Source organism: Chiloscyllium punctatum, chromosome 36 (assembly GCF_047496795.1).
Source record: "Chiloscyllium punctatum isolate Juve2018m chromosome 36, sChiPun1.3, whole genome shotgun sequence".
Lineage (NCBI taxonomy): Eukaryota > Metazoa > Chordata > Chondrichthyes > Orectolobiformes > Hemiscylliidae > Chiloscyllium > Chiloscyllium punctatum.
The window spans coordinates 63,007,135-63,034,180 of record NC_092774.1 but is presented as its reverse complement, the minus strand read 5'-3'; the positions used below and the strand labels follow the sequence as shown (position 1 = coordinate 63,034,180).

At 45.8% G+C, this 27,046-nt stretch overlaps 1 protein-coding gene and 1 non-coding gene across 6 annotated transcripts in view; one reads left to right on the top strand and one right to left on the bottom strand.

Moving 5' to 3' along the window:
- Nucleotides 1-21,469, bottom strand: part of LOC140460575 (uncharacterized) — a 77,818-nt gene extending 56,349 nt beyond the window's left edge. The window contains exon 1 of one of the 5 annotated variants that reach the window (XM_072555180.1): nt 21,358-21,469. The gene's annotated coding sequence lies outside the window, so the exon portion shown is untranslated. Of the gene's footprint in view, nt 1-7,426; nt 7,688-21,204 lie in introns of those variants that run through there. The other 4 variants (XM_072555183.1, XM_072555178.1, XM_072555181.1 and 1 more) reach the window with 4 other exon arrangements.
- A 4,007-nt stretch (nt 21,470-25,476) lies between these two features.
- On the top strand, nt 25,477-25,548 carry trnaw-cca (transfer RNA tryptophan (anticodon CCA)). The gene has a single exon. It is a non-coding gene; the product is annotated as a tRNA-Trp (tRNA).
- Nucleotides 25,549-27,046: the final 1,498 nt, after the last annotated feature.

Here is a 27,046-nt window from a genome sequence, read left to right as displayed (position 1 = left end):
ATCCAGATGCCTTTTAACTGTAGGAATTGTACCAGCCCCCACCACTTCCTCTGGCAGCTCATTCCACATACGCATCACCCTCTTCATGAAAAAGTTGCCCCTGAGGTCTCTTTTACATCTCCCCACTGCCGTCACCCTGAACCTATGACCTTCCAGTTCGGGACTCCCCCATCCCAAGGGAAAGATCTTGTCTATTTACCCTATCCATGCTCCTCATGATTTTATAAAAGTCTATAATGTCACCTCTCAGGCTCTGGTGTGATGGGGAAAACAGCCCCACGCTATCCTTCCGTCCCTCCTCACCCGGGTAATTAAGACATATACCTGAGGTTGCAAGCCTGCTCCCTCCCTGGATTCACTCCAACTGCCACAAGTGAATAGATTTCCCCCCTCCCCTCCCAGGACAAAGAGTTGCCCAAAGAGAGGGAGTTTCACTCAAACTGACAGGACCACTTCCGCGTTGTGACGCCATCAATGGGTCGAGGGTGGGGGAGGGGGGAGGGTGAAGGGGCGAAACAAAAGGGGCGGGGCGAGGTGAGGTGCACAGTTGCAGGAATCCCTTTCCTTCACAGAATCCCCACAGCGTGGAAGCAGGCCACTCAGCCCAACGAGTCCAAACCAACCCTCGAAGGGTAACCCACTCACACCCATTCCCCTACACCTCTTGCTCTACTCACTGACTATCACACCTAACCTGCACATGTGGGCGGCACGGTGGCAAAGTGGTTAGCACTGCTGCCTCATAGCGCCGGAGACCCGGGTTCATATCCCGCCTCAGGCGACTGAATGTGTGGAGTTTGCACGTTCTCCCCGTGTCTGCGTGGGTTTCCTCCGGATGCTCCGGTTTCCTCCCACAGTCCAAAGATGTGCAGGTCAGGTGAATTGGCCATGCTAAATTGCCCGTAGTGTTAGGTAAGGGGTAGATATAGATGTAGGGGTATGGGTGGGTTACGCTTTGGCGGGGCGGTGTGGACTTGTTGGGCCGAAGGGCCTGTTTCCACACTAAGTAATCTAACCCCTGGGCACTATGGATAATAGGTTTATTTAGAAGCACTAGCTTTTGGAGCGCTGTTCCTTCATCAGGTGATTGTGGAGAATAAGATCATAACACATAGAATTTATAGAAAACGATGACAGTGTCCTGACACTGAAATGATACATTGAACAAACCTGGATTGTTAAGCCGTTCATCTTTACAAATGGGTTGCAGGTTTCATTAATATGCAAATCCCAGAAATCCCTGGAAGGCACCTTCTCCATATAACTTAAATTTTGATAACAAAAAGTGACATTTCAGCTCAGCTCTGCAAATATACATTCACTCCCGTGGACTTGTGTGTGTGTGCGCATGAGAGAGAAAATGTCTATTTCCATCCTGTACATCTTTGTCTATTTCGGTTGGTGTAAATATTGTTGTAAATCATAGCTGGGTTCTCATAGATAGATGTAAGAGAGAGAGAATTCCTCAAGTATGACAGTCTCAGAATCGTAGGAGACCCCCATTTCTGGTTTACTTCCGAATGAACAAACATTAAACACGAGCACCTATTTGTTTCAAATTTGGATTCATTTTTCTTGTGTGATTCCCTGCTATGATTACACTGTGTGTCTGGATGGTTGACAGGCTGGGAGATGTGGGTTGGGGCTTGATTGGCTGAATGCTTTATTGTTCCGGAATGTGACAAAAAAAAGTGGGGGGGGCAAAGCTTCAGCAGAAATCCAGCAGAGCTGACAACAGACCGACATCTTACTCTGTAGGAACAGGGAGATCAACAGAGGACAGAGAAATCAGGACCTGAAATCAGAGCTGACACCAGACTACCCTGTGATCAGTGCTTTGATTAGCAGCACCAACCTTATACCTTTACCTCGCTTCCCATATGACCAAACCCTCGATATTTAGGATCCAATCCTTGTCATCCTGAAGCCATGTCTCTGTAAGGAGTCTCAGATCATAATTATTCTCTTCAATGTGTGCAGTCAACTCATTTACTTTTGTCACAATGCAGCACACATTCAGATACCATTTCTGGTTTCAATTTTTGTGATCTTTAGAATCCAATTTTGATTGCTGGCATATTTACTCTCCTTGTCCCTTTCTCTCATTCTCTGAAGTTCATTTCCCACATCACTACATTGCTCACTGGCCTTGGTTTGGATTGTTCATGCTAAATTGCCCAGAATGTCGAGGTTAGGTGGGTTAGCCATGGGAGATGCAGGTTTGTAGTTTCATAGTAATACAAACAGGAGTAGGCCATTTGGCCCATCTAGCCTGCTGCACCATTCATTAAGATCATGGCTGATCTATCTATTGTCTCAGCTCCTCCTCCCTGCATTGTCCCAACTACCCTTAATTCCCCTACCATGCAAAAACCACTTCCAACTGTGTCTTGAATATACTTAATGAAGCTGCCTCTACTGATTCCTTGGGCAGAGAACTCCACAGATTCACTATTCTCCAGGAAAAACAGTTCTTCTTCATCTCTGTCCTGAATCTACTCCTCCTAATCTTGAGGCCTGGTTTCATTCACCAACAGAAATGACTCAATAGGTAGAGCTTCATCCCCACAGTGCAATGAATTCCCACTTTCCACCAAAATCCCAGATGTACTCACTCACTCAATTGCTGTCTCACAAATGCAGGATTTCATTGTTACTTCTTCTGCTCCCATTAAGGGCAAAACATCTTTGAAAGCTGCTCTGAAACTCCAGCCTCCATAATCACACTTCTGCTTTCACCGAAGGAGATTAGAGTCATACAGCACGGAAACAGACCCTTTGGTCCAACTCGTCTGGCCAAACAGATATCCTAAATTAATCTAGTCCAATTTGCCTGCATGTGGCCCACATCTCTCTAAACCCTTCCTATTCATGTACCCATTCAGATGCCTTTAAAAATTCCGACTAATCTCAAACGTACGCCTTCTAGTTTTGGACTCTCCTACATTGGGGAAAAGACCTTGGATATTCACCCTATCCATGCCCCTTATGAACGTCTATAAGGTCACCCCTCAGCCTCCAATGCTCTCGGGAAAATATCCCCAGCCATTTGAGCCTTTCCCTGTCACTCAAACAGCAGACTTGTAAATCTTTTCCGACCCCTTTCAAAGTTTCACAATGTCTTTCCTATAAAAAGGGAGACCAGAAATGAATACACAGTCTTCCAAACATGGACTAACCAATGTCCTACACAGCCACAACATGACCTCCCAACGCCTATATTCAATGCACTGACCAATAAAGGAAAGCATACCAAATGCCTTCTTCACTATCCTGTCTACCGGTGACTCCGCTTTCAAGGAACTATGAACCTGCACTCTAAGGTCTCTTTGTTCTGCAATATCCCCCTTTACCGTGTCAGTCCTGCCTGGATTGCTTAACCAAAATGCAAACCACACACTTCTCGGATTTAAACTCCATCTACCACACTTTGGACAATCAGCCCACCTGATCAGTTCTAATTTATAGTGAACTCTCTTTCCTTGCTTATTCCTTAGAAGTTGAAAATCTCTATCCCACACACTCTCCCTCCATTCTCAGTTTGCTGAACCTAATCCCTGCTGTAACTCATCCTGAAGGATGCAGTTGACGCTGGTTAATAGGCCCACAAGCAGGGGTGTCCTAACTGAAACGTAATGAATACTGAATGGCCTGGAAAGAGTGGAAGTTGGGAAGGTGTCTCCATTGACTGGAGAGACTAGGACTAGTGGGCACAGCCTCAGAGTAAAGGGAAGACCTTTTAGAATTGAGGTAAGGAGAAACTTCTTCAGCCAGAAAGCGGTGAATCTATGGAATTCACTGCCACAGAAGGCTGTGGTGGAGGCCAGGTCACTGAGGATATTTAAGACTGAGATGAAGACGTTCTTGAGCATCAAGATGATGGAGGGTTATGGAGACAAAGTGGGACAATGTGGTTGAGAAACCTATCAGTCACGATCGAATAGCAGAGCTGACCTTGAATGGCCAATTTCTGCTCCGATGTCTTATGTTCTCCTGCCGTCCTGCACAGAGGGGGCGAGAATTGGAAGCAGGAATAGGCCATCTGTTTGTTCAAGCCTGCACCAGCATTCAACGAATCATAACTGGATATGAATCTACCGACTTCTAGGTCCAACCTAGAGGGCATCGGTTTTGGGTGATAGGGAAAAGATATATTTCAGACTGAAGAGACAACCCATTGACACAGAGGGTGGTGTGTATATGGAATGGGCAGCTGGAGGAAGTGGTGGAGGCTGGTACAATTACAACATTTAAAAGGCATCTGGATGGGGACATGATTAAGGAGGATTTTGAAGGATGTGGATCAAATACTGGCGAATGGGTCATTAGATTAAGTTCGGATATCTGAACAGCCTGGACTGAAGGGTTTGGTTCTGTGCTCTGCAACTCCGTGACTCTATTACTACGTAGTCGGAATCAATTTCACAACACCCGAAATAATCTATTCACCCCTTATAGCCTGTTCTGAGCTGTGGCCTAACTATACATATTTCAGTGCAAGTTTCAGAAAGATTCCATCAGCTCTTTTAAAAAATTGAACATGCTTTCAGACTTTAACAATGTTTGTGAATATATCATTTTTGCTATTCTTAAAAGATCAGCGATTTCTCTCCCCTTCCCCCCACACTGCAACCTCCTCCATCCCCCCACCAGTCTCCCACGTAGAGTTAGCACCATCCATCTCCCTCATCTTCAAAAGGGCTTGAAACAGTGAGCAAAGAGGGCTTGAGGCACAAGAAAGGATGGAGGCTTTGGCAGTGAGAAGTGTGAGAGACAATGGAAAGGGTGGCAGAGGGTGAGGGCAGGGAATACAGGGGAGAATACAGAGAATGGGGGAGGGAGCAGAGGGTTGGGGGGAAGAGTCATTCAGCACAGGAACAGACCCTTCAGTCCAACTAGCCCATGCTGACTATGTTCTCAAACTAAACTAGCTCCATCTGCCAGTGTTTGGCCCATATCCCTCCAAACCTTTCCTAGTCACGTACTTATCCAAATGTCTTTTAAACATTGTAACTGTACCTGCATCTACCACTTCCTCTAGACATTCATTCCACACACAAACCACTCTGTGTAAAAAGAAAAATAGAGTCCCTCATGTCTCGTTGGAATCTTTCTCCTCTCACCCTAATCTTGAAACCGCCACCGAGGGAAATGACACCCACCATTAACGTCATCCATATCCTTCATGATTTTATCAACCTTAATAAGGTCACCCTCTCAACCTCCCATAGTCAAGTGAAAAAGTCCCAGTCTCTCCACCTAGATGTAGGCAGATTCATATCCTGTTATGATGTGTTCAATACTGGTGCAGGCTCAAAAGACCAAATAGCCTACCCCGCTCCCATTTTTCTCACTCTGTGTCCAGGACAGCAAGCGACTGAAGACAGAGGAGCAGGAATTATGCCATTCAGCCCATCAGGTCTGTTCATACCATTCAATCGTGTCTGATAAGTTTCTCAACCCCATTCTCCCACTCTCTTCCCGTAGCCCTCGATCCCCTTGATACTCAAGGACCTATCTGTCTCAGTCTTAAATATCCTCAGTGACCTGGCCTCTGCAGCCTTCTGCGGCATTAAATTCCATAGATTCACCGCTCTCTGGCTGAAGTACTTTCTCCTTATCTCTGTTCTAAAAGGCTTTCCCTTTACCCTTAGGCTGTGTCCTCAGGTCCTATTCCCTCCTACCAATGGAAACATCTTTCCAATGTCCACTGTATCCAATTGGATGTCACTTGAGTGTGAGCCTGTTAATCAGCATGAACCAGACCATTCAGGATGAGGTACAGCAAAGTGAAAATAGTGAAAATGGCGGTAGAGTGTTTGGAACTGGGGTGAGGTGGAGGAAAGGGAAATGAGGAGACTGTTGAAGTCCACATTGATGCCCTGGGGTTGAAGTGTTCTGAGGCGGAAGATGAGCCGTTTTTCCTCCAAGCGTCCGGGGGTGGGAGGTGTCGGGGGTGGGAGAGGGGAGTTGAAATGTTGGGCCACAGGGCGGTGCAGTTGATGGGTGCAGGTGTCCCAGAGATGTCCCCAAAAGCACTCTGCTAGGAGGCATCCAGTCTCCCCAATGTAGAGGAGACTGCATCGGGAGCAACGGATACAATAAATGATATTGGTGGATATGCAGGTAAAACTTTGATGGATGTGGAAGGCTCCTTAAGGGCCTTGGATGAAGGTGAGGGTGCAGGTTTTTCAATTCCTGCAGTGGCAGGGGAAGGTGCCAGGATGGGAGGGTGGGTTGTAGGGGGGCGTGGACCTGACCAGGTAGTCACGGAGGGAACGGTCTTTGCGGAAGGTGGAAAGGGGTGGGGAGGAAAATATATCCCTGGTGATGGGATCTTTTTGGAGGTGGCGGAAAAGTCAGCAGATGATTTGGTTTATGCGAAGGTTGGTAGGGTGGAAGGTGAGCACCAGGGGCGTTCTGTCCTTGTTACGGTTAGAGGTGTAGGGTCTGAGGGCAGAGGTGCGGGATGTGGACGAGATGCATTGGAGGGCATCTTTAACCATGTGGGAAGGGAAATTGTGGTTTCCAAGAACGAGGCCATCTGGTGTGTTCTGTGGTGGAAATAGTCCTTCTGGGAGCAGATACGGCAGAGGAATTGGGAATACGGGATGGCATTTTTGCAGGAGGTAGAGTGGGAAGAGGTGTAATCCAGGTAGCTGTGGGAGTCGGTGGGTTTGAAAAAATGTCGGTGTCAAGTCAGTCGTCATTAATGGAGATGGAGAGGTCCAGGAAGGGGAGGAAGGTGTCAGAGATGATCCAGGTAAATTTAAGGTCAGGGTGGAATGTGTTCGTGAAGTTGATGAATTGCTCAACTTCCTCGCGGGAGCACGAGGTGGCGCCAATGCAGTCAATGTAAGCCTTTTAAATGTTGTAATTGTACCAGCCATCACCACTTCCTCTGGCAGCTCATTCTTTGCACGCACCCTCACCCTAAAACTATGACCCATCCAGGGAAAAGACCTTGTCTATTTACCCTATCATGCCCCTCCTGATTTTATAAAAGTTTGTAGGGTCACCCCTCAGCCTCTGGCGCTCGAGAGAAAATAGCCCTAGCCTCTTCAGCTCAAACCCTGACAACATCCTTGTCAATCTTTTCCTAACCCTTTCAAGTTTCACAACATCCTTCCTCTAGCAGAGAGACCAGAACTGCACACAACATTCCAAAAGTGGCCTAACCAATGTCTGGTGCAGCTACAACATAACTTCCCAACTCTTATAATTAGAGGATTGCGAAAGTTTTCAAAACCCACAAAAAAGAATGGAGAGACAAATAGATCTTTTGAGGGTCAGCTTGGAACATCAGGGCGGGGGGATGGGAATGAGGGAAGGAAGCTGAATGTGCTGGAGCCAAGGCGTAGGAAGAACAGAGCATGCAAAACCGGCTTGAAGCTGCAATGAGGAAAATTGCATGTGCTGTACTTACACCTGTTGCAGTTAGTGGTGGGAATCGGGTTCATTTTAAAGATCAAAACAGAAAACTATCTACCCCTCCGCCTTCCCAACATCGATTCTTCAGTTCCTCCTCACCCGGATAATTAAGACACATACCGGAGTTTGCGGAGTCTACTCCCTCCCTGGATTCACTCCAGTTGCTACAAGTGAACAATTTCGCCTCCTTCCATCTCTGTCTCCCTCCCAGGATGAAGAGTTGTCCAGAGGGAGGGAGATTCACTTTGACAGGTCGACTTCCGCGTTGTGACGTCATAAAGGAACCGGGGGGGGGGGGGGCGAGGAAAAGTGACGGCAAAGGGGGCAGGGCAAGACCGACGGCGGGCCCCCGCGCTGCGGCTGGAGTGGCGGAGAACACACTTTCCAAAGCCCCCTCTCTCCAGTGTGGAAGCAGGCCACTCGGACTCACCGACCCTCTCACGGGTCACCCACCCACACCCATTGCTATACATTTAACCCAGAGTAATATACCTGATGCCGAATTTAGCATGACCAATCCACCCTAACCTGCACATCCCTGGGCACTATGGGTAATTTAGCATAGCCAATCCACTTTAACCTGGACAAAGTTTAAAATCACACAACTCCAGGCTGGAGAACAACAGGCTTCTTTGGAAAATGTAACTTTGAATGATTTGCGTTCAATTCCCGCTTCGAGCAATTGTCTGTGTGGTGTTTGCACATTCTCCCCGCGTCTGAACGGGTTTCCACCGGGTGTTCCGGTTTCCTCCCACAATTCAAAGATGTGCAGGTTAGGTGAATTGGCCATGCTAAATTGCCCCGTAGTAAGTGCATTAGTCAGGGGTGAATGTAGGGGAATGGGTCTGGGTGGGTTGCTCTTCGGAGCGTTGGTGTGGACTTTTTGGGCTGAAGGGCCCGTTCCCACACTGCTTGGAATAATTATATAAAATGCCCCCAATCCATTCGAGTGCCCGACGTTAGTTTTAATTGGGTAGTAGAAATCTGCAATAAGTATAATTGCTCGCTTCAGGACATCCAGACTTGAATTAATTTAGCAAACAAGTCACATTGGGCAACTATTAAAGACTCTGTTGGATTTCCCCTGGGTTGTGGACTCATGCAGAGACACAAACAACTTGCTTTGTAAACAGTGTTCGATTTGCAAATGGAACGGCTGACAGATATTGAGAGTTTGCACCGTTGGTTAAGCAGCGGTGTGTCATAGCCAGGATTTGTGAGGCTCAACTCCCTAATTTGGACTGTTCTGGAAAGTGTGTGCTTTGCTAGCCTTGGAAGGAAGGAAGGAATAAACAAAAGTGAAAAACAGATATGAAGCAAGTTGGAAAATGTTACAGAGAGACACACACACAGGTAGAAGTTTGCAGAAAAGTTAACACTTCATAATCTGATTTCAATGCACATTAGCCTGGGTATGGGACTGATATCACAGGGGCCTCAAAAAGGCCTCAATACTCAAACCAAAATGTGGGTGATCACTGCTGGACTGGTTTGTGTTCATTCTCTGCTGCTGCCTATTTCAGTTGATTGTGTACATTATTGTTAACACTCACAAACCTGGTGGCACCCAGATTTTTGGAAAGCAGCTAGGAAAAGATCTGAAGCGTGTTTAATTTGTAAACAAACAAGATGCATACTCTAAGAGGGATGCCCTGGGTTTGTTAACCACCTCCTTGCCTGGTCGGCCTTTTTAAATTGTCTACAACTTGCTTATATAGAATTACCTCGTGTACATTGTCATGGATATTGTCTAATAAGAGTAGATGAATCAAAACCATCCCAATGATGAAACAGCTGACACTGTATGTTGGACAAGTGGGAAATATTTGCATCAGTTAACCAAAGCACTTCAAAGTTTACTGTCATGGGTATGTCAAGTCGAAGACTTAGGACCAGGGCATTTTGGAGCCTGCTTCCTTGGGCAGAGAATTCCGCAGATAAACTACTCTCTGGGAAAAGCAGCAGCCCTCACTTCCTCCTCCTCATCTCTGTCCTAAACCTACTCCCCCAAAGCTCAAGGCCTAGTCTCAGCCACCAGCAGAAATGACTGGATAAGGTAGGGCTTCATCCTTGAAGTGCAATGAATTCCCACTTGCCCCCAAAATCCCAGATGTACTCACTTAGTTGCTTGCTGTCTCACAAATAAAAGATTTCATTGTAACTTCTTCCGGTCCCAGTAAGGGCAAAACATCTTTGAAAGCTGCTCTGAAAGCCCTGTCTTCACAACCACACTTCTGCATTCACCGAATACAGTAAGAGTCATACACCACACAAACAGATCCTTCCACCCACCTCGTCGATGCCAACCATATATCCAAAATCAATTTGCCAGCATGTGGCCCATATTCCTCAACACCCTTCCTATTCATGTACCCATCCAGATGCCTCTTAAATGTTGTAATTATACCAGCCTCCACCACTTCCTGTCAGCTCGTTCCATACATGAAAAACCCTGAGAGAAAAAGTGGCCCCTCAGGTCCCTTTTAAATCTTTGCCCTCTCAGCTCAAACCTCTGCCTTCTAGTTTTGGACTCCTCTACCCGGAGGAAAAGACCTTGGCTATTCAACCTATCCATGCCCCTTATAAACTTCTATAATGTCACCCCTCAGCCTCTGACACTACAGGGAAAACAGCCCCAACTTATTCAACCTCTCCCTCTCGCTCAAACCCTCCAACTCTGACACCAGCCTTATAAACCTTTTCCAAATCCTTTCAAGTTTCACAACATCCTTCCATAGGATGGAGACCAGAATTACACACAATATTCCAAAAGTGGCCTAACCAATGTCCTGTGCAGCCACAATATGACCTCCCAACTCCTTCACTCAATGCTCTGACCAATAGAGAAAAGCATACCAAACATCATCTTCACGATCCTGTCTGCCTGCAACTCCACTTACAAGGAACTATGAACCTGCACTCCAAGGTCTATTTCTTCTGCAACACCTCCCCTGTGTAAGTCCTGCCTGCATTGCTTGACCAAAATGCAACACATCACATTTGTCCAAGTTCAACTCTCTCTGCCCCTCCTCGGCCCATCAGCCCATCCAATCAATTCTAAGTTATAGTGAACTTTCTTTCCTCTCTTATGCCTTAGAGGCTGAAGATCTCCATCGCACACACTCTCCCTCCATTTTCAATTTGCTGAACCTAATCCCTGCTGTACCTCATCCTGAAGGGTCTGGTTCATGCTGATTAACAGGGCCATACGCAGGGGAGATCTAACTGAAACATACAGAAGACTGAACAGCCTGGACAGAGTGGATGTTGGGTAGATGTTTCCATTAGTATGAGAAACTAAGACCCGAGGGCACACTTTTAGAGTAAAGGGAAGACTTTTTAGAATGGAGATAAGGAGAAACTTCTTCAGTCAGAGTGGCGAATCCATGGAATTCATTGGCACAGAAGACTGCAGAGGCCAGGTCACTGAGGATATTTAGACTGAGATAGCTAGGTTCTTGAGTATCGAGGGGGACAGGGAGAAAGCAGCAGAATGGTACTCAGAAATTGATCAACTACGATTGAATGGTAAGAGCAGACCCGATGGGCTGAATAGCCCACTTTCTGCTCTTATGTCTGTGGTCTCTTGCTGTCCAGGACAAAGCATGAGAATTGGGAGCAGGAGTCGGCCATTTGGTCTTTCAAGCCTGCACCAGCATTGAACAGATCACAAATGGATACGGATCTCCCTACATCTAGGTGCAGAGGCTGGGACTTTTTTCACTGGAGCATTGGAGGTTGAGAGGTGTCCTTCGAGAGGTTTAAAGAATCATGAGGAATATAGGTGAGGTGAACGGCAGGTGTCATTTCAAGATGAGGGCGCAAACTTTTAAAGTGAGAGTAGAACGATTCTAAAGACATGAGGAGCACTTTTTTTCTTAAAATAAAAAGAGAGTGGTTTGTGTGTGGAATGAATGTCTAGAGGAAGTGGTGGATGCAGATACAGTTACAATGTTTAAAATACATTTTGATAAGTACGTGAATAAGAATGGTTCAGAGGGAAATGGGCCAAACACAGGCAGGTGGGATGAGTTTAGTCAGTCAGCATGGACTAGTTGGACTGAAGGGTGTGTTTCTATGTTGTACAGCTGTTACTGCTCTGTACTTAAAACTATTTTCTTGCCTTCCCCAATAACCATCCACTTCTTTGTTGTTCATAAATCATGTGAACTCAGCCTTGAATATATTCAATGATCCCCCCTAACTGCAGGGAGACATCCCCACTTCTAAACTCAATTCCTCTTGCTAATATAACACTTGCCTTGCTGATTACTTGCTGCACCTGTCTGACTGGCATAGGAGGACGCTGAGGCCCCTTTGTACGTCCACACATCATTCCTAATGAAGGGCTCGTGCTCAAAACGTCAACTGACCTGCTGCTTGGCTGCTGCCTGACCTGCTGAGTTTTTTGGTGCCACACATTGCAACTCTGATCTCCAGCATTTGCAGTCCTCACTTTCTTCACCTCCCAATATACCACCATTTAAAAAATACACCTCATTTCTGCTTATTTTTCCCCCACAGTAAAGACTATAACTTCACCCTGTGGTACTGCATTTGCCATATGTTTGAGGCACAGACCGGGACCAGCTTTTCCAGAGTCTGTCCTCTTTCTGGATTCACTCCCTTTTTCAGTTGCTGCAAGTCAACAATTGGATCCCAGCATGAAAATAAAAGAAATAGAAAAGGGAGTGAGAGAAGAGTGTGCTGTTGGACAGAGGAAGGAAATTACAGTCTTGGATGAATCTCAGTCTTCATTCAGAGAAAGAGGAGCAGCAGCAGCTTCATAGGTTCATGGGTCAAGATTAGAAAAGCACAGCAGGTCAGGCAGCATCCAAGGAGCAGGAAAATCGACGTCTCAGATTCAGACAATAGGGCTGTTCTGAATGGTAGGAGGACCAGGCTCCTCCTTCCGGTGTTCCAGTGCTCCTCATTGGGCTGGCAAATTAAATTCATGCACCATTTTTACAGACAGATAGAAGCATGCGCAGTTTTTATTTGCAGACACCGGCGAACATGCGCAGCGCTTGCTGACACCAAGGGGCACGTGCAGTAGACTTTGTAGATATGCTGGTGTAACTGACAGATTCAACTGGCCAAATGCCAATACGAGGAAAAAAAGGTAGAGCCACAATTTTGTTTCACCTCCCCACCCCGACTCTACATAACCGCACATGCTCCTCGCTATTCTCCTTACCCTCACCTCTCATGATTTTTCAAATCTCAATAAGGTCATCCCTCAACCTCCTCCACTCCAGTGATAAAGTCCCAGCCACTCCCTATAACTCAAACCCTCCAGTCCTGGCAATGTCCAAGTAAATCATTACCGAACCATCTCTAATAGTATTCCTCCTATGACAGGGCGACCAGAACTGTACCCAGTACTCCAAAAAAAATAGATTCACCAACATCCTGTACAGCCTCAACATAGAACAAAGAAAATTTACAACCCAGGAACAGGCCCTTCAGCCCTTCAAGCCTAAGCCGATCCAAATCCCCTGTCTAAACCTATCGTGCAATTCCTGAATCTATATCCCTCTGCTCTCCACCTACTCATGCATCTGTCCAGATGCACTTTTTTAAAAAAAAGATATTTTTATTGAAAATTTAACATTTTTACAAGTTTACAAATAAAAAAAACACAAGTACAAACATTAATATACAATTAAATCTTAAATAATAGCCAAAACCTGACAAAGAAAAAGAAAAAGACAAAACTCAACTAACTACTAATCTAACCCATAACTAACCAGAGTGTATGATCAAATAAATTACATTATTCAAGAGAAAACAAGGATAATATAGTAATTAAGTCGTGAAGTACATGCTTGGAATGAGTGAACATCAAGTCATAATAAAACCCGTATTCATGCGGGATTCCTCTCCCAAGGGGCCCCAGACCAGCCAGAACCGTTACCTCAACTAGATGAAAGTCCTTGATAGAATGGCCAAAATATCTGTATCTATGAAATTCAAAAAGGGCTGCTATATGTTATAGAATAATTCAGTTTTTTGTTGCACCATATTTGTAAGGAAGTCAAGGGGAATATATTCCATGATTAATCTATGCCAATTTGGAAGTCCTGGAAGGCCCTCAGCCACCCAGTTTATTAAGATATTTTTCCTTGCACAGAAGGAGAAAATGGAAAATAATTTGCTCCCGTGCACATCCAAAGAAGGTAAGCTCGAGAAGCCCAGAAGAAGAGATACTGGATCTACTGTAATTTACGTTGCCAAGATGTCTGTCAGGGCGTTTACTACTTTGGTCCAGTATTTGAGGATCTTATGGCATGTCCACAAGCGGTGTGTAAGAATGCCCACCTCTGTTTTACATTTGGGACACATTGCAGATTCTCCTGCCCTAAAGTTTGCCAATCGTTCTGGTACCATATGGGCCCTATGAAATTTCTTTACCTGAATGGCCTGGGTTCTGTTACAAATGGAGATTGTTTTTGGCATTTTCCCAGATGTCATTCCACTGTTCTGTAGAAATTTCCAGCCCCAAATTCTGATCCCATGTTCTAAGCAGACGGTCCATATCTTCCGACATTTCATCACGTAATAAATGATAAACAGTGCTGACCGAGGGTACACCCATTGGCCACAACACTCTACGTTCTCTATCTGATTTATAGAGACTATCTAATAGCATAGCCTTCTTCTGTATGACGTCTCGAATTTGGAAGTATCGAAAGAGGTCTCCATTAGGTAATCCAAATTTCTGATGCAGCTATTCAAAAGACATCAGGACCCCTCCTCAAACAGATCCCCTAAACAGGAGATACCCCTGGATCTCCAGGATTTGAATATGGCATCTGTAAGCTCCAGTTGAAAACCCCATGCCCCCACTATCGGAGTATAGGGGGATGTTTTATGTGAATTACCCTCGTTTTGCCACATTATATTCCAAGCTTTAATTGTGTTTCGTACTGTAGGGTTTCTACAGTGGTTCGTGATGATTTACATTTTATCTAAAAATAAGAGGTTAATAAGAGGGCACTGTACTTGAGAAGCCTCGACGTCCATCTAGATTGATTGCAGATCAGACGAGACCCAATTGGCTATGTAGCTGAACAAGGAACTTAATTGAGACTTCCTAAAGTCTGGAAAATCCAGCCCTCTCCCCTTGCCTGTGGAAGCTGTAGCTTCCTTAACTTAATGAGAGGCCGTCTAGGATTCCAGATGAAAAAACCCAGCCAATGATACAGTTTACGCAGTGCCATACTCATCAGCATCACCGGAAGCATTCTCATAGGGTATAAGAGGGAGCAAGACATTCATTTTAATTAGGGCTATTCTACCTAGCCAGGAAATTGGAAGGCCTCCCCAGCGTTGAAGGTCCTGCCTTACCCTTTCCAATAGACGCACAAATTGGCTTTATACAGTTGGCCAAACACTGGGGTGATAAAAATGCCTAAGTGTAAGAAACCCCCCAGAGACCACCGAAAGGGGAAGTGGGATCCGTCCAATAAGTGGGACATATTAGTGAAGCCACCCATCGGCATGGCCTCCGATTTTGAAAACTTAATTTTGTAGCCTGAAAATGAACTAAATGTATTAATAACTTGGATGAAGAGAGGCATGGACATCAGAGGATTATTAAGAAAAAGGAGATCATAATCTGCGTATAGGGTAATTTTATGTTTACCTGCACCAACCCTCGGGGCCGTTATAGAACATAGAACATAGAAGAATACAGCGCAGTACAGGCCCTTCGGCCCTCGATGTTGCGCCGATCAAAGCCCACCTAACCTACACTAACCCATTATCCTCCATATACCTATCCAATGCCCGCTTAAATACCCATAAAGAGGGAGAGTCCACCACTGCTACTGGCAGGGCATTCCATGAAATTACGACTCGCTGAGTGAAGAACTTACCCCTAACATCAGTCCTATATCTACCCCCCCTTAATTTAAAGCTATGCCCCCTTGTAATAGCTGAAATATTAGCTATGCCCCCTTGTTATATTAGAGTAAGCCCATATCGCTTCCCGCCAGTGGCTCAATTATTAGCGTGAATAGCAATGGTGAGAGAGGACATCCCTGACGGCAGCCCCTATCCACACTGAAGCTATCCAAACCTAATCCATTGGTGATCACAACTGCTTTGGGATCATTATACAGTGTTGAGAGACATTTGGCAAATACGTTTCCAACCCTAAACCTTTCCAATGTATAGAACAGGTATGACCATTCAACCCTGTCGAATGCCTTCTCTGCGTCCAATGAGACTACTATTCCCGGTATTCTTTCCTGATGACAGACTTTATTCACATTCAAGACCCTTCTAATATTTTTAGATGATCCACGGCCCTTAATACATCCAGTCTGGTCCTCTTATGATATATGGCAGTACCCTCTCCAGCCTCAATGCTAATGTTTTAGAGAGAATTTAAAAATCTACAGTTAGCAAGGATATTGGTCTGTATCGTGCACAATCTTCTGGATCCTTTCCTTTTTTGAGAATAAGGGAGATATTCACCTCTTTCAGTAAAGGCAGGAGGCAGCCCTGACTATTTGTGTAGTTATATATGTCCATAAGTGGGCCAGCTAATACTCCTGTGAACTCTTTGTAAAATTCAACCTGAAAGCCCTCTGGGCCAGGTGCCTTACCGCTCTGAAGTTACCTGATTGCACCAAGTATTTCCTGGGTTGTTAGGGGAGCATTCAGGACCGATACCTATTCCGGGATTAAGTCCGGAAAGGCCAGGCTTTTAAAAAAGGACTGCATCCTCCTGGCTCTATCTTTACAATCCTGTGATCAGAATAAAACTTTCTGAAGATTGTGTTGATCCCTTTATGATGTGAATCAGAGTACCAGCACTTTCCCTGATAGCTGTGATAGTTTGAGGGGCCCTTTTGTTTTCCTTGCAAGAAATGCTAAGTATCTACCAGGTTTATCACTAAATTCATATAATCTTTGTTTTGCAAATAACATTTCCCTCTTTGCCGTTTGAGTGAAGGCGGTATTCAGAGCTGTCCTAAGGGTCATAATACTTTGTAATTTGGCAATAGAAGGTCTGTCAGCGTATGCTGTTTCAGCTGCTTTTAAGCGAGCCTCAAGTAGACGCTGTTGTTTTCCCTTTAATTTTTTCCGGGTCACCGAGTATGAAATGATCACAACTCTCGCATAAGCTTCAATAGTCTCCCACATCATTGATGGGTTACTAGCTGTACCTGAATTAATTTCCAAGAAAGCTTTAATTCTTGAGAAAAATATTTTGCAAATTTACTATCCTTCATGAAGAAGGAATCCATACGCCAATGTCAGGAAGATGCCTCATTGTTCCTAGCCTTGATTTCCATGCACACAGCAGCGTGATCAGAAATGATCATATCACCTATTTTACAGGACGATATGGAATTTTAAAAAGTCGAGGGGATAAAAAACATGTCAATTCTCGTGTGACATTTATGTGGATTAGAGTAAAAAGAGAAATCTCTGCCTTGCGGGTGGAGGAACCTCCACACATCTATTAATTCTAATTCTTGATTCAAATTCGCCAATTGTCTAAATCTGGGGGATACACCTGCAGTATTCTTGGGTATCCTGTCTATTTCCAGCTCCATAATGCAATTAAAGTCTCCCCCTATAATTGTATGATGAGCACAGAGAGCCATCAGTTTGGAGAAGGCTTCCGTTATAAATTTGAAAGGATGCGCCGGGGGACAATACTGGTTTAAAATCCCATATTCCTCTCCATTTATAAGGGCTTTAATTAGTATATATCATCCAGATTCATCTTTTATCTGACTTAGGATTTTGAAAGGGAGATTCTTCCAAATAAGAATGACTACTCCCCTACATTTTGAGCTGAAGGAAGAAAAGAAGGCCTGATCAAATCCACCCTGTTGTAATTTTAAATCTCCTTTATCCAATAAATGGGTCTCCTGTAGAAGAGCTATATGAACCCTTTCTTTTTTGAGGTTTGATAATATTTTCTTCCTTTTGATTGGAGAATTACTCCCCTTGGCATTCCAGGTGCATTATTTAAGCGAATGACTCACCATAATCATCCAGGCAAGTCCAAGACCCCCTGGGAGGAGAAACACCATCCAAAACGCACCTGGGCAGTACGGTGGCACAGTGGTTAGCACTGTTGCCTCACAGCGCTAGAGACCCAGGTCAATTCCCGCCACAGGCGACTGACTGTGTGGAGTTTGCACGTTCTCCATGTCTGCGTGGATTTCCTGCGGGTGCTCCGGTTTCCTCCCACAGTCCAAAGATGTGCAAGTCAGGTGAATTGGCCATGCTAAATTGCCCGTGTTAGGCAAGGGGTAAATGTAGGGGTATGGGTGGGTTGCACTTTGGTGGGTCGGTATGGACTTGTTGGGCCGAAGGGCCTGTTTCCACACTGTAATGTAATCTAATCTAAAAGATTATACCATAGAAAATTCACAAAAATTGAGATTCTTTATTACACTCACACCAATAAAAAAAAAACTATTTCTAAATAAAACAATATAACATATTTAAATGGAGATTTTTCCCGTTTCCGGGGGAATCACTTCCTTTCCGAAAACCAATCATATCCTCTCCCGACCAGTGCCCCACCCTCGACCAAGGCACCCCATAATAAAGTGAAGAAAATTCAAGTGTACGACCAAGCTAAAGTTAGCAATGAGTACCCTCCCCTCCTCCCCCTCCCCACCCACACATCAACACCTAGATATATTTGGTGATGTTAATACCACATATAAACATATAAAACTATAAAATTACAGTCTCAGCAGATAATAATTAATTATGGTAATACAAAATAACAGGGGAAATAACCCCGTTTTAAGAGAAAAAATAAGACAAAACAGAGACCCCTCCTCACCTAAATCTACTAGACCACCCGGCCTATATATATTTACAAAAAAAGGAGAAAATCGCAGAGTGGAGAACAAATAAGCACCCCCTCCCTACTTCCCGGAGATAATATTAAGCAATAAAGTAATAAAAGAGAAAAAAAAGGGAGAACCAGAGAAGGGGGAGGGCAGAACAACATCATTCACCACACGAGTTAAATCTTACAATTTATCTAAGAGACTCCAAAAATTCTTTGGCCTTCTCCGGCGATCCGAAGTTATACATGGACCCTTCATGGCTAAAACGAAGCGTCGCTGGGTAGCACAGGGAGTACTGAATGTTTAAATCCCTTAAACGCCCTCCTCTTTTGGACCAGAGCCAGGGAAAAGTCTTGAAACAGCATAATCTTGGATCCTATGTAAATCATGGCTTGGGGATCTTTCCCAAGATTTCTGGAAGCTTCCAGGAGCATCTGCTTCTCCTAAAAGCACTGCAGCCGGAACAGGACCGGGTGGGGGCGCTGGTCCAAGCCGGTGGGCCCATTCTACCCTGACCTGGCCTGATCCACCCTCCAGATTCAATAACTGCGGAAGCCACTGCTCCAGAAACGTTGTTAGCGGGCCTTCCTCTTCCCATTTGGGAAGGCCCAGCAAACGAATATTTTCTCGACCACCTCGATTTTCGAGGTATTTGATGTGATCTTCCAAGGCCCGGACTCACTGTTCGAGAGTCCAGACCCGACCCACGGCTGATTCTGCAGCAGCCTGGGAGGTCGCAGCCTTTAGCTCCGCCCCTCCGACTTGATGTTCGATTCTTTCAATATCTTGGTCGTGCTTCTGCAGCGCGACCGAGGGTGACTCCCACCTGCTCCTGGACGCTATGAAGGTGTCGATCTTCTCTTCAAGCTAAGAAATCACTGCAACAAGGCTCGCCACCATAGTTAAGGCCCCTGGGGCAGCTGCAGACGCCTCTGCTGCAGCTGGGGAAGGGTTCCTATGTGGTGCGAGCTGCGGGCATTCTTTCCTTTAGTCATTTTAACAGGGCACTAAACTGCTCAAGTTTGGTGCAAAATAACTAGTGTATTTAAATAAAAGCTATTTTAAATGATTTGGCAGGTGTGGTGGAGGCAGGCAGCCCACTTTGCCTGAGTCTTGGACAGAGCACTACAGACTCAGACTTGCTGGGTCGCCACCATCTCCCCCGCCCAGATGCACTTTAAATGAATCTAACATCCCTGCCTCTACTTTTCCTGACAATGCATTCCAGATATCTATCACCGTCTGAGTAAAGTACTTTCTGTGTGCATCTCCAACATGATGTCCCAACTCCTGTACTCAGCATGTGAACAATGAAGGCAAGTGTGCGAAACACCTTCTTCACCCCTGTCTACCAGTGATGTAACTTTCAAGATCAATGAACCTGAACACCTCCGGGTCTCTGTTCTACAACACGACCCAGGGTCCTACCATTACCTGTTCAAGTCTTGCCCGTCTTTATTTTAGCAAAATGTAACCCCTCACTTCTATCCATACCTCTGTCATACATGTGGTCTCTCAGACATACACATACACCACGCCCTCAACACACTCACCCTCTCACAGGCTCATACTCCATCACAATCACAATTTATCAAGCATGCACACATGCAAATACACTCACCAACGCGTAGTCTTATACACAAACTCACATGCACACACACACACTTTCCTGATGAAGGGCTTTTCCCTGAAACGCCGATTTTCCTGCTCCTCGGATGCTGCCTGACTTGCTGTGCTTTTCCAGAACCACTCTAATCTAGACTATTCCATAGATTCATGACCCTCTTGGAAAAGCAGTTCCTCCTCATCTCTGTCTGAAAGCTACTCCCTCTAACCTTGAGGCCTAGTCTCACCCAGCAGCAGAAATGACCAGATAGGGTAGGGCTTCATCCCCACAGTGCAATGACATTGAGAAGATGTTTCCATTGGTAGGAGAGACTAGGACCAGAGGGCACAACTTTAAGAATAAAGGGAAGACCTTTAGGAACAGAGATAAGCGACGTTGCCTTTTCTGCCGACAGCGAGGAGCATGGACCATGTGTTGGTGACACCAGCGAGCAGGCGTGCTGTTGTTCACACCATGGAACAGACATTATGTCGTGATGCTGGTGTTATTGACAGATTTTAAGTGTTTAAATGCCAATAGGAAAAATAAAGGGTAGTGCCACAGTTCTTTTTCCCCATGTGGCTCAACATTTTATAGCTTTTGCATTTTGTCTGGCTGCTCAACTTTTTTAATGTCCTTTCCTCAGTGTCGGGGTGAGGTTCACAACAAGAGGGCATAGGTTTAGGGTGAGAGCAGAAAGATATTAAAGGTACCTAAGGGGCATCTTTTCCATGTAGAGGGTGGTGCATGTATGGAATGAACTGCCAGAGGAAGTAGTGGAGGTCAGTATAATTACAGCATTTAAAACACATCTGAATGGATAGATGAATAGGAAGGGATTAGTGGGATATGAGCAAAGTGCTGGCAAATGGGACTAGATTAATGCAGGGTATCTGGTTGGCGTGGACAGGTTGGACCGAATGGGTCTGTTTCCATGCTGTACATCTCTATGACTCTAAATAATAAAAAGTATATTTTGACAAAAAACAAACTATATCCATGTTAACAAGGTTTAGTGCACCACATACTTTACTAAGCATTCTCAACAGGTCCTGCCCCTTCAATGACTGAGGAACATAGACATGCTGGGGCATAATCTCCTTCACTAGTATTTACACACTCCCCTAGGGAATTGCACAAGTAACAGCAAAGAGTAAACAGCACAAGGATTAAACAAACAGTGAGGGGTAAACAGCACAAGGATTAAACAAACAGTGAGGGGTAAACAGCACAAGCGCCAGTAAAAGCAGATGTAAAGTGAGTGTAAAATGTCACTATGACAGGACAGGCCCCACATTCCTTCCCCTCCGTCCCCCCCCCAACCTGCCTCACCTTTCACCTCCCGGGCCCAGTACCTTCCAGGTGGCCCCAGAGTTGACACAGGGGCCGCCCCACGACCAGTAGAACTCCACCACCCAGGCGGCCGACGGGTTCCCAAACAGGCCCTTAACCCCATCCGCCTCCAGAATGGTCACCGGCTCCTACCTGCTGTACAGCCGGGCGGTGTGGCCGTGACACAGCAGCTGCGCCAGGAAGGCGGCGGTGCCCAGTGACGGGTGTCTGCCCCGGGCCGCGCGGCGCCATTTTCCTAACGGCCGCCCCTTCCCCGCTCGAGCGACTTCTCCTCCCAACCGCCTTCACCCCCGTGTGACGTCAGCTCAGGGGGGATGGGCGGGGCCGGGGAGCCTCACCGTCACCAAGTAACAGCCACCTCGCGCTACAACTGCTCATTCACAAAAACAAACTCTCCTGTCTCGCTCTGCAGCTGCAGGGGGGACACTGCCACGTTTCGAGGAGCCCTGTCTACATTGGGAAAGCTCACGGCTCAATTTAAACAGATATCCCGACATATAACGGAACGGCGTCATATCTAAAGGGGGCAATCTGCATTTTAAACGGACGTGGACATTTTAATGGGTATTTCTGCAAATAAAGAGGTTTAAATGGACGAGATTACATTTCAAAGGGATGTGGGCACATTCAAAGGGATATCTTAATATGTAAAGTGACGCAGTTATATCTAAGTGAATCTACCATTGGTGGGTCCACATGGGGGAGATATCGTTCAGTTGCCCGAAGTGCTGGAAGGCCTTCAGCAATTCCTCAGCCATGCTGAGGTACCAGTCCGTTCACACCGGGGAGAAGACGTTCTCCTGCCCGAGTGTGGGAAGTGCTTTACCCGCTCCTCCACACTGCTGAAGCAGCAGCTGGTCCACACGGGTGGGGGAGGGGGTGGTCATTCTGCTGCCCTGAGTGCGGGAAGGCCTTCAGCAATTCCTCCACCCTGCTGAAACACCAGTGTGTCCACACTGGGGAGAGACCCTTCAGCTGGCCCGAGTGTGGGAAGAGGTTCATGTTTTCCTGCAACTTGCGGAACCACCAGCGGGGGCACCATCGCTCCCAGCAATCAGATCCCACCAGTGACGCTGCCTTCGGTCACTGCCCAGGACTGAATCCACTGCCAGTTCTGACAGTGGGTGCAGTGGGAGAGTAGTTGGGCTGTTATTGTTTTCTGCTGGAATGCAATTGCCCCCCCTACACCCCACAAAACCAACCCCATGGTTGCTCAGGGTTAGCACTGCTGCCTCATGGCACCAGGAACTCAGGAATAATTCCACCCTTGGGGGTCTGTGTGCAATTTATGAAGGGTAGGAAAATGGATCTGAGTTGGTTAGTCTTCGGAAGATCAGTGCAGATGTGTTCGGCTGAAGGACCTGTTTTTCCACATTGTAGGAGTTCTACGATCCTATGAGCTTTGCTTTCAGGGGACACTGCTGCTCATTGAGCCAGGGACTGCACATTGCCAATGAAATGATCTAGAGAAACCTAAGACCGCAAGAACATCAGAGCAGATGTTAGACCAATGAGCCGGACGAGTCTACTCTGCCATTAATTAGAGACAAAAGTAGTGCAGATGGGATTAGCTACAGTGTGGAAACAGGCCATTCATCCCAACAAGTCCACATCGAACCCTCCGAAGAGTAACCCATCCAGACCCATTTCCCTCTGACTAATGTACCTAACTCTATGGGCAATTAAGCATGGCCCATCCACATGACCTGCACATCTTTGGTTTATGGAAGAAAACAGGATCATCCAGAGAAAACCCACGCAGACACTGGGAGAATGTGCAAACTCCTCACAGACAGCCACCCAAGGCTGGAATCAAACCTGGGTCCCTGGCTCTGTGAGGCTGAGCCACTACATGTTGCAACCCGAAGTTGGTAAGCAGGAGGTTGGGAGAACACAGCAAGCCAGGCAGCACCAGGATGTGGAGTAGTCAGCGTTTTGGGTCTTAACCCTTCTTCAGGACTGAAACATTGACTTCTCTGTGAGAAACGATTTACGGAAATGTTGTTGGGGGTTGGAGGATTTGAGCTACAGGGAGAGGCTGAATAGGCTGGGGCTGTTTTCACTGGAGCATCGGAGGCAGCAGAGTGATCTAATTGAGGTTACAAAATCATGAGGGGCATGTACAGGGTAATAGACAAGGTCTTTTCCCTGGGCTGGGGGAGTCCAGAACTCGAGGGCATAGGTTTAGGGTAAAAGGCGAAATGTATAAAAAGGGACAACTTCTTCATGCAGAGGGTGGTACTTATATGAAATGAGCTGCCACAGGATATGGGTCAGGTGTTGTCAAATGGGACTAGATTAATTTAGGATATCAGGTCAGCATGGACAAGTTGGACCAAAGGGTCTGTTTCCATGCTGTACGTGTCTCTGACTACTAGTCCTGATGTAAGTTTAAAATAGAGTCCAAGTAACTTTGAATAGTTCAATCTTGTTGAGCTCACCTCCTCAAAAGTTTCAGATGCTGAGTTGGACAAAGTATCCCATCAAGTTCAACACAAACCCAGAGTTGAAGAAGTCAGAAGTCAGAACACCAAGGGGACCAAAACTGATCACAATATTCCAGGTACGGCCTCATCAACGTCCTGTATAACTACAACATAACTTGCCAACATCTGTACTCAATTCCCTAACCAATGAAGGTCAGTGTGCTGAAACCTCTCTTCACTGCCTTGTGTACCGATGTTGTCAGAGATATAGGACCTACATTAAACTGATACACAATCCAGCTGCTGAGAGCCCAGAAGCAGAGTAGTGCTGCGTGAGTGTGCTAGGCTTTAGATTTTGACACCACCTCCCCACACTTCTGGAGACCTCAGGTCTGTAGCTTGCCTTCTTATCCTTGAGGGTTTTCCACCTGTTTGAAACAGCCTGTCCTGCAATTAACCCCTTTACGCCAAGGCTTTCCTTCTACAGGCAGAATTAATTGTCCTTCTGTCACACAGTTATTAAACACCATTATCTCATCTGTCCAAAGGAACAGCTCATTGTTTTGCCTCCTCCTGCCCAGCGATAGTTAATGTATGTTATTTGTTAACTCCCTTGTAGCAGTTTCTCATTGGCCCTTTCGTTTCTTGGTCCAGAAAGAGTTATTGCAGACTCATGAAGTTATCAAAGTTCTGGAGTTTACAGGATCACACCACATTCCTCTCTGCCTCCCCCAGGAATAACGATTGCTCCTGAGATACTCACAGTTCCTGACGTTCCTTGATATCCCCAAATACAATCCATATGTCAGGAAATCACTGGTGCTGCCCTGACATAGATAGTCATTGTTGGAACAGAAGATTATGGGGAGAAAATGCAGAAATCCGAAATGCAAAGAGACTTGGGAGTTCAAGTCCAGGATTTTCTCAAAGTAAACTTGCAGGTTGAATTGCACTTTCCCCTGCAAGTGCCGAATGTGTGACGCCAGCCCATTTACCTGCTCCCTCCTCGCTATCCAAGGGGCCAAACTTACCTTCCAGGTGAAGCAGCACTTTACCTGCACTACCCACAATCCAGTCTACTGCATTTGCTGCTCACAATATGGGCTCATCTACATTGGGGAAAACGAACCGTAAACTGGGTGACTGCTGCACAGAACATCTACGTTCTGCCCGCAAAAAAGACCCTGAGCTTCCAGTTGCCTGCCAATTCCACACCCCACCCTGTTCCCTGGCCAACATCTCTGTCTTAGGTTTGCTGTTGTGTTCCAGCGAAGCTCAGCACCAGCAGAACGAAGAGCACCGAATATTACACTTGGGGACATTGCATCCCTCCGGTCCCAATATCGAATTCAATAATTCTAGGGCCTGAACTCCATGGTATCCTCGTCCCTGCCGCACACGCCAAGCCTTGTTATCACATAGTCTGTCATTCCACACTCCTCAAACACGAACAGTGTCCATTAACAGTTATTTCCCCCCCCGCCACCCCACTCCACGCAGATCGTTATCAACTCCTTTTTCTGTCCAACAGTTCTTCCTTCTCTTTGGGCTCTGTCCTGATCTCCGCTTTCCTCCCACAATATCTCCTGCATATAAACGACATGTTCCCAATCACCATCAGTTCTGTGGAAGGGTCACCGGCAACTCCTGTTTTTTGTTTCTGATATACAGCATCCGCAGTTCTTTCAGATTTTTATTGAGAGAGAGTTGGAAATTGTTTCGAGAGACAGAAGGAGAAGGGGGAGAAACAGAACAGACATGAACGTAAAATCATTGTAGTGCGATCACTTCCCTTAAGCATGAATAGAGCGCATGGGCCATCCGTGAGCTTGTGGCGCAACGGTAGCGCGTCTGACTCCAGATCAGAAGGTTGCGTGTTCAAATCACGTCAGGCTCACTGCAATCAGCGTCTAACATTTCAAATGAAGAAAGGAATACGTCGTATATCAGTTGTATCAAAAGTTCTTTGCGGAAACTTTCGATCACATGTGAATCTTTGCTGTCAGTTTGATTTGTGAACACTGTGTCGGGGAGGTGAGGTGGTGTGCCCAATGTGCGAAGTAGGAAGCTCCCCGCAATGTGCGAAGTCGAACACAAACTGTTCATCACGGGATTTAAACGCACAGTCGCTTCGTTCAGTTGGTGACCGCGGGGTGTGAATAACATTATACCGATTTTTTTACAACATAATCTAGAGATTTCCATCCAGGTTTTAGTCAAATCAAACTGCCACGTAATGATGTTATGGCCTCAGTAAACTATAATAACGTGAAGATCGCTGGGATGATTTTCTACATCCGACTGCAATATAAACACAGATCATTGTTTCCAGTTTTGGTGGAACAAAAGACATCATATTGATGGAAAATTACAGTTCGTGCAAACACAGCTAGCCATCGATAAATATTAATCCTGTTCACTTCAATGGCCAAATTTCAATTCAGAAACCAAGTGCACTCGGCTGCTTGTAACATAGACAACATGACAAAATGGCTCATAGGAGGAGAAATGGGACATTGAGGAGAAGTGAAATGTTTGCTTTTGGTCACCTCCACAATTGTTAGAAAAACAGGTTGAAAGGATTCTTAAAAGGTGTCTGAAGGAGTGGTGAGGGATAACACTTCAGACAGCGCAAAGGGGAAGACCACTTTCGAGTGGAAGAAAAAGACATTCCTTATTTCTGAAAGAACTGAGAAACAGAAGAGGGAATGAAATCTGACTTGGGAGCTATTTCCTATTTGTTGAGGATGTTGCTTCATCACAGTCTTGGTTTAGAGCATAATCTCTTCATCAGGAATAAAGGGTGGCCCAAGGGGGCTGAGAGATAAATGGGAAGGAAGTGGGGCTGGAGTGAAGGTAGATGGGAGTGCAATAGGTAGATGGAGGTAGGGATTGATGGTGATAGGTCAGAGATGAGGGTGAAGTAAATAGCGAGAAGCAAGGTGGACAGGTATGACAGGTCAAGAGGTTGGTGTCGAATTGGCAGGTTGGATCTGGGACAAGGTGGGGGAGAGGAAATAAGGAAACTGATGAAATCTGCATTGATACCATGTGGTTGGAGGGTCCTAAAGCAGAAGTTGAGGTGTTTTCTTCCAAGTGTCGGGTAGCAAGAATTTGGCAGTGGAGGAGGCCCAGGACTTGCATGTCCTTGGTGGAATGGGAGGGGAGTTAAAGTGTTCCGCCACAGGGCGGTGTGTCGTTTAGATTTAGAGTCCCAGAGTTGTTCCCTGAAATGTTCCGCAAGTTGGCGTCCAGTTTCCCCAATGTGGATGAGACCATATTGCGAGCAATGGATACAATCTTATAAATAGATTGAATAAATCTTAGCCTGCCAGAGTTATTTTCTTTAATTAAATTAAAGAATTTTTTTGTTCAATTGGATGACTGCATGAAAC